Here is an 8,738-nt window from a genome sequence, read left to right as displayed (position 1 = left end):
TGATTAGTTTTCACATTCATTACAAATTACCGTACAACAATTAGACTATATGACTTCCCTCTACTGTAAGTTCTATCCTGATATACATGTAGGTCAATGGAAACTTCCTGAACAAATGTTGCGAAGTGATCAATCAGGAGGTTATTGTTCTTGAGATATATTTTTACATGTAGCTGAAATATGAGGGGGAGTGGGGTTGTGTATATTGGGCCTCCCCCCCTTAAATCTTCGGTGGTAACTTTTGATGTCAATATGGTAGAAAACAAGCATATATACTAAACCAGAATACAATGTTACAATGTTTTAATTAGCCAGAGTGTTCTTGGGGGAAGTCCCCAAATCACCATAACAGGTTTAAAGCCTACAGTACATTTTTAAAGCAATTAGCAATAGAATGAAAATACTAAGAATCAGTAAAAAATAAATAGAAAATGACAGAAAAGAGTCTTATGATGTATCTAACATTTGTCATAAAGTAACGGAATATACGAATCAAACACATATTTAAAAAATAAAACAACTTTAGAGAGCTGTACATATTATAGTCACTAGACTATTCGCAGGACCAGTGAGCTTAGGTAGTTTTAGGTGATTATACAACAAATTCGCAGACCCATCGGGGACAGTTTTTACAACAATAGACATATTTTGTTTTTCAATTTGCTTTGTACAAGATATATGTGATTAAGAACCATTCTTCAGTAACCAGTACTTATAATCATCAATAATCATTAATGAAGCTGTGAGCGAGGATCAAACCATCAAGCATAGAGGACCATGGTGATGTGCATGGCTAATTAAGGTTTCCCATCCATAACCCAGTAGTTCATTTTCAAATCTACTTGAATGTTTGGGATGAACTCCCTTAAAAAATTATCATTATATAAAGGGTTCTGAGGAAAACCTGAGAGTCTCATTAAAACACATATTTGATAACACATATCTTCACAACGTGAATAGATCGTTGGGTGAACCAATGAAATAAACATCTATGTATTCAGACCTAAGGAACCCCTATGCACATGCCTATAGTAACATTATAATAATGCTATCATCTGAAACCACTACAAGTGTATAAAAACAATCTATATATATATATTTTTTCCAAACTACTATTACAACATTTTGTCCCTGAAAGATCACTCAATATAAATATGATAACAAAATCTGATAGAAGTTGGGTATTTTTGCCATTAATAGTTTGTATGTTTTTGTTTTTGAAGAGAACAAGAACTGTCAAATGAATATTGCAACTGCCCATGAAAGGCCTCATTGGACAGATAGTCATTAGTGTTTGGGCCCTTATGGATAGAATGCCTTAAGTATATTTCATGACGCCCTTCCCATAAGTGGCTTGCATTTTTAAAGAGCAAAGTATGAACACAAAGAGATGGTAAGTCATTGCAAGATGGAGTGGACGTCAACTCATGTCTCTCTTACTTATACATGCAACTCATGTCTGTTGTACTTATACATGAAAATGTTGGTCATTATTGAACATGTATGAATGTGAAACCTTTACAAATAATGTTAGAGAGATGTTTTGCCAGGATTTAATTTTTAAAGGAAAAAAAAACATTAGGACTACAACTAGACAACTTTTAAGCAAATGGTGTAGGTATATGTATATCATGTTTACAGTAATAAAATCCTGGTAGTGTTCACAAACTTCTTACAAAATATTAGGTTCCTTGGCCTTAGTTTTCATCACGGTTATTGGCCATATCATTTGACCTACTGGCCTCAAAATTGTTAGGGTTCATTTCCTGGTCATGGCCAACCTGCCAATCAAGTCTGAGGTTCCTATGCCAAAGCGTTCTTAAGTTATGGACCCAACACAAATTTTTAGCAGAAGTCACCACAACCTTGGTAGACTGACCTTAGGAACGTTAGAGCTCATCTGCTGGTCATGACCAACCTGCATACAACGTTTGAAGTCCCAAGGCCCAAGCGTTCTTATATTAGGTTATTTATCGGAAATGGATTTTCATCTCAAGGTCACATGGACCTTGACCTTGACCTACTAGCCAGCCTCAATACAGATTAAACATTTGGACAGATCGCTTTTAGTATTTGGGCTTAAATATATTTCTCAATTTTATGATGCCCTTCCCATGCAGTCGCTAACATCTTTAAAGAGCGAAGTATGAACACAAAGATAAGTCATTGCAAGATGAAGTGGACGTCATCTCGTGTCTGTTGCACTTTTAAATAATAATGCTAGGCATTATTGAACATGTATGCATGCGAACACTATAAACAATGATAGAGAAATGTTTGCCAGTCTTCACTTTTTTAAGAAAAATAGAATAGAAAACGAATGGTATTAAAAATCAACTTTTATGTTAAACGATTGAAGAAACAAAATAACTGGAACTAGACAACTTTTAAGCAAATGGTGTTGGTAAATGGAATTATCCTGGTTCCATTACCAATAGCCATCCGCTGGTAGTATTCAAACTTCCTACGAAAATGAGATTGCCCAAGTTTTCATCACAGTTATTGACCATTTCATTTGACCTACTGACCTCAAAATAGTTAGGGTTCATAATGTTGGCCATGAACAACCTGCCTACCAAGTTTGAGGTCACTGGGCCCAAGCATTTTAAGACTTTGATCGGACACGGATTCTGAGCTCAAGGTCACCGCATCCTTGGCCGACTGACCTATAAATCATTAGGATCTATTTGCTGATAATGACCGACTTGCCTTCCGCGGTTGAGGCTCTAGGCTTAAGCGTTTTAAAGGTTATTGATCGGAAATGGATTTTCAGCTCAATGTCACCACGTTCAAAATCAATAGGGTGCATTTACTGGTCATGACCAACATGCCTGCCATGTTTAAGGTCCTTGGGACCGATTGTTCTTTAGAAATTGATCGGAAACGGATTTTCAGCTGAATGTCACATTGACCTTTACCGACCGACCTCAATATAAATAGGGATCATTTACTGGAAATGACCAATCTGTCTACCATTTTAAGGTCCTTTGTACCGATTGTTCTTCAATTATTGATCGTAAACGGATTTCCAGCTCAAGGTCATCACGGTCTTGACCTTTGACTCACTGACCTCTAATTATTTAAGGTTCATCTGCTGGTTATGACCAACCTGCACGCCAAGTTTGAGGTTCTTGGACCCTAGCAATCACATACCATGGGGAAGGACGGAGTGATGGAAAGTGACGGATGGTCAACGGCCCGTTTACTATTAACCGCCCTTCGGGCCCATACAAAAATCGAGGTATTGTGATAGCTTTTACACCGATGCGTCGGCGACGTCTTCATGCGTCTTCATGCCAAAACCGTTTAACCAATCGGCTATTCTCCAAAAATCTATGCACATGAAACATGGCCCACATGTTGCCCATAATTCTGGCTGAAGTAATTGTCAGATTATTCCCCTTTTCGACTGAAAACAACAGTAGACGTATATGTACGTTGGCATCCGCTTGCAATACTCTTGTTTTAATATATTCTTAATCAGCAACTAACTAACATTGTTATATAGTCTGCGGGCATCTAAATGTAACAGTATGGTCAATAGGACTAAGATTAAACAAAAGCTTCTCAGGGCAAACGCCAACGTTCGTCTGTTGTTTTTCAGTTGAAAAGGTAACGTACGTAACTTACCATTTATATCAAAACCTATGTAATTGCCATTGCTGTGCATGTGCGAATTGTCTCTGGCAACACAACAAATGTACTAAGATTCATTTGAATATATTGTACGCAATGAATGCAATCGATAGATTCATTGGGTTTAAAAACAGCTATAACGGTTGCGAATATGGGAATGAGCTCCTGCTTTGGTGTCAAATGACCTGAAAAGGCGACATTTAACGTAAAAAAATAATTCTGATATTATTAACAGATATAGGAATTTTGAGATTTTCAGACATTGTTCAACTGCAGTAATTTATAGTCAGTATATATATATATATGCTAGATCGTTGGTAGGAGTGACTCATTTAAAATCTGAAGAAAAAATAAATATTTTAGGTTTAATGTCACTAAGAATTACAGGTCATATGACACCAAAGCAGGAATTAATTCACATTAAACTACTGTGGCGAAGACGGACTTTTCTTTGATGAAAGTGAGGAAAATATTTTAACTCAATTACATCAAGATAATGCCACAAATGTGGTGATTCATAATTTTACAAGATGGTCCCCAAAGTGTTGACGCTCTTTCTTAAGGCTTACCCATTTTTAGCTCGTATGTTTCGTAGGGCAAAAACGCGTAAATGTAATAACCATGGGGTCTTTGTCGGCAGCGGCAGCGACGTCGTCATCGTGCATAAACCTAACATTGGCTGTAACTCTAAACCTTTACAATGTATTCATATTAAGCTTGGCACATACGTCTCCAATGACACTACACAAACGTATATAGCAATGCCCAAACTTATCTGGTTTAAATAATTGCCAAATTATGCTCCTTCTTTGACGAGTGTTAGCGTTCACTCAGTGGTGCTGATGGAGTTTGAATCAGCTATTTTGAATCTTTTCAAACACTTGTTTTTTTTCTTCAAAAACACCATCGTCGGTGCCCCCAGTATTCATTCTGTAACACTTCACAAATACAGTGTGGTAATTAACTGTCAAAACGTTAGTTTAGTGATCTTGGTACGTAAATCGAATCGACAACACTTGTTTTTTGGTGAGTTTTGGACAATTCTCTGCGCCCGTAGTCACGAGAGCTAGCTACCTCTTGAGCTGTCTGCTGAGTATCTCGATATTAAGAAGATTGCTTTTAGCTAAAATCTTATAAAACGATTATCTTGAAAAGAAACCAAGATTTTGCCAGTCAATTGACCTGAGTCGCCATTTGAAGCACTTTATATCGCAACTTGTAACGACCTTGTCAGGTAGTACATTCGCTAATTCAACCATGATTGTGCTTTTATTTATTTGCAAAATTATCCGGAACAATTTCGATGTGTAATTGCCCACCATGTCCGTCCTGCTAAGATGGTCAGTGGCACGCTACAACGGAACATCTTCCGTGTGTAAACGCACATCAGGCCCGTCCTAGCTGCTAACATGGTCAGTGGCACGCTTCAACGGAACAGTTTCCGTGTGTAAACGGAACAGTTTCCATGTGTAAACGGACATCAGGTCCGTCCTGCTAACATGGTCAGTGGCACGCTTCAACGGAACAGTTTTCATGTGTAAACCGCACATCAGGCCCGTCCTGCCTACATGGTCAGTGGCATATTATAACAGTTGCCATGTGTAAACGCACATCAGGCCCGTCCTGCTTACATTGTCAGAGGTATGCTCCAACGGAACAGTTTCCATGTGTAAATCACACCAGGCCCGTCCTGCTTACATTGTCAGAGGTATGCTCCAACGGAACTGTTTCCATGTGTAAATCACACCAGGCCCGTCCTGCTTACATTGTCAGAGGTATGCTCCAACGGAAAAGTCTCCGTGTGTAAACGCACACCAGGCCCGTCCTGCTTACATTGTCAGAGGAATGCTCCAACGGAACAGTTTCCGTGTGTAAACGCACACCAGGCCCGTCCTGCTTACATTGTCAGAGGAATGCTCCAACGGAACAGTTTCCATGTGTAAACGCACATCAGGCCCGTCCTGCTTACATTGTCAGGGACACGCTCTAACGGAAAAGTTTCCATGTGTAAACGCACATCAGGCCCGTCCTGCTTACATTGTCAGGGACACGCTCTAACGGAAAAGTTTCCATGTGTAAACGCACATCAGGCCCGTCATGCTACCATTGTCAGGGACACGCTCTAACGGAAAAGTTTCCATGTGTAAACGCACATCAGGTCCGTCATGCTAGTATTGTCAGGGGCACGCTCCAACGGAACAGTTTCCATGTGTAAACGCATATCAGGCCCGTCTTGCTTACATATTATCAGTGGCACGCTCCAACGGAAAAGTCTCCGTGTGTAAACGCACATCAGGCACGTCATGCTAGCATTGTCAGGGGAATGCTCCAACGGAACAGTTTCCATGTGTAAACGCATATCAGGCCCGTCTTGCTTACATATTATCAGTGGCACGCTCCAACGGAAAAGTCTCCGTGTGTAAACGCACATCAGGCACGTCATGCTAGCATTGTCAGGGGAATGCTCCAACGGAAAAGTCTCCATGTGTAAACGCACATCAGGCCCGTCCTGCTTACATTGTCAGTGGCACGCTCTTACGGAAAAGTTACTATGTGTAAACGCACATCAGGCCCGTCATGCTAGCATTGTCAGGGACACGCTCCAACGGAACAGTTTCCATGTGTAAACGCACATCAGGCCCGTCTTGCTACCATTGTCAGGGACACGCTCTAACGGAACAGTTTCCATGTGTAAACGCACATCAGGCCCGTCCTGCTTACATTGTCAGTGGCACGCTCTTACGGAAAGGTTTCCATGTGTAAACGCACATCAGGCCCGTCTTGCTACCATTGTCAGGGACACGCTCCAACGGAACAGTTTCCATGTGTAAACGCACATCAGGCCCGTCCTGCTTACATTGTCAGGGACACGCTCGACCAGAACAGTTTCCATGTGTAAACGCACATCAGGCCCGTCATGCTACCATTGTCAGGGACACGCTCTAACGGAACAGTTTCCATGTGTAAACGCACATCAGGCCCGTCATGCTAGCATTGTCAGGGGCACGCTCCAACGGAACAGTCTCCATGGGTAAATGGCTAAATGCACCTCAGGCCCGTCATGCTAGCACTGTCAGGGGCACGCTCGACCAGAACAGTTTCCATGTGTAAACGCACATCAGGCCCGTCATGCTAGCATTGTCAGGGGCACGCTCCAACGGAACAGTCTCCATGGGTAAATGGCTAAATGCACATCAGGCCCGTCATGCTAGCATTGTCAGGGGCACGCTCGACAAGAACAGTTTCCATGTGTAAATCACATCATGCCCGTCCTGCTTACATGGTGTAAACGCACATCAGGCCCGTCATGCTAGCATTGTCAGGGGCACGCTCCAGCGGAACAGTTTCCATGTGTAAACGCACATCAGGCCCGTCATGCTAGCATTGTCAGGGGCACGCTCTAACGGAACAGTTTCCATGTGTAAACGCACATCAGACCCGTCATGCTACCATTGTCAGGGACACGCTCTAACGGAACAGTTTCCATGTGTAAACGCACATCAGACCCGTCCTGCTTACATGGTCAGGGCCATATGCTCCAACGGAAAAGTTTCCTTGTGTTAATCACATCAGGCCCGCCCTGCTTACATTGTCAAAGGTATGTTCCAACGGAACAGTTTCCATATGTAAACGCACATCAGGCCCGTCCTGCTTAAATGGTCAGGGGCATGCTCCAACGGAACAGTCTCCATGGGTTAACACACATCAGACCCGTCCTGCTAACATGGTCAGGTCCACGCTCCAACGGAAATGTCTCCGTGTGTAAACGCACATCAGGCCCGTCCTGCTTACATTGTCAGAGGCATGCTCTAACGGAACAGTTTCCATGCGTAAACGCACATCAGGCCCGTCATCCTAACATTGTGAGGGGCTCGCTCCAACGGAACAGTTTTCATGTGTAAACGCACATCAGGCCCGTCCTGCTTACATTGTCAGGGACACGCTCTAACGATATAGTTTCCGTGTGTAAACGCACATCAGGCCCGTCCCGCTTACATTGTCAGTGGCACGCTCTAACGGAACAGTTTCCATGTGTAAACGCACATCAGGCCCGTCATGCTAGCATTGTCAGGGGCACGTTCCAACGGAACAGTTTCCATGTGTAAACGCACATCATGCCCGTCATGTTAGCATTGTCAGGGGCACGCTTGACCGGAACAGTTTCCATGTGTAAACGCACATTAGGCCCGTCCTGCTTACATTGTCAGGGCCATGCTCCAACGGAACAGTTTCCATGTGTAAACGCACATCAGGCCCGTCCTGCTTACATTGTCAGGGGCACGCTCGACCAGAACAGTTTCCATGTGTAAACGCACATCAGGCCCGTCATGCTAGCATTGTAACGGGCACGCTCCAACGGAACAGTTTCCATGTGTAAATGCACATCAGGCCCGTCCTGCTTACATGGTGTAAACGCACATCAGGCCCGTCATGCTAGCTTTGTCAGGGGCACGCTCCAACGGAGCTGTTTCCATGTGTAAATTACATCAGGCACGTCCTGCTAACATTGTCAGAGGCAGTTTCCATGTGTAAACGCACATCAGGCCCGTCATGCTAGCATTGTCAGGGGCACGCTCCAACGGAACAGTTTCCAGGTATAAACGCACATCAGGCCCGTCATGCTAGCATTGTCAGTGGCACGCTCCAACGGAACAGTTTCCAGGTATAAACGCACATCAGGCCCGTCATGCTACCATTGTCAGGTACACGCTCTAACGGAACAGTTTCCATGTGTAAACGCACATCAGGCCCGTCCTGCTTACATGGTCAGGGCCATGCTCCAACGGAAAAGTTTCCATGTGTAAACGCACACAAAGAAGCCACACGGCATTATTGGGTGAATTAAGTCTGGAATAATTTTCTTTTTTGACTCCGTAACGCACCAAAAATGATTATACATGAGAAGTAAAAGAAAAACTGCAATTTGAAACGTTTTATATTTTAGTGTGAAATCAAAACGAAACCCCCTAACAGCACATACAGTGTGTGTATACCACGTGATAAATTACGTCATATACGCTACGTCGGAAGGCAACAATTTGCTTAAAATGAAGTCTTAAATCAAAGAAAACTGTTGTTTCACAACACCATTTCAAATGAAA

This window comes from Mya arenaria, chromosome 11, assembly GCF_026914265.1.
Source record: "Mya arenaria isolate MELC-2E11 chromosome 11, ASM2691426v1".
In the NCBI taxonomy this organism is placed as follows: domain Eukaryota; kingdom Metazoa; phylum Mollusca; class Bivalvia; order Myida; family Myidae; genus Mya; species Mya arenaria.
The sequence above is the reverse complement of the archived record's forward strand: the minus strand, read 5'-3'. Positions refer to the sequence as shown.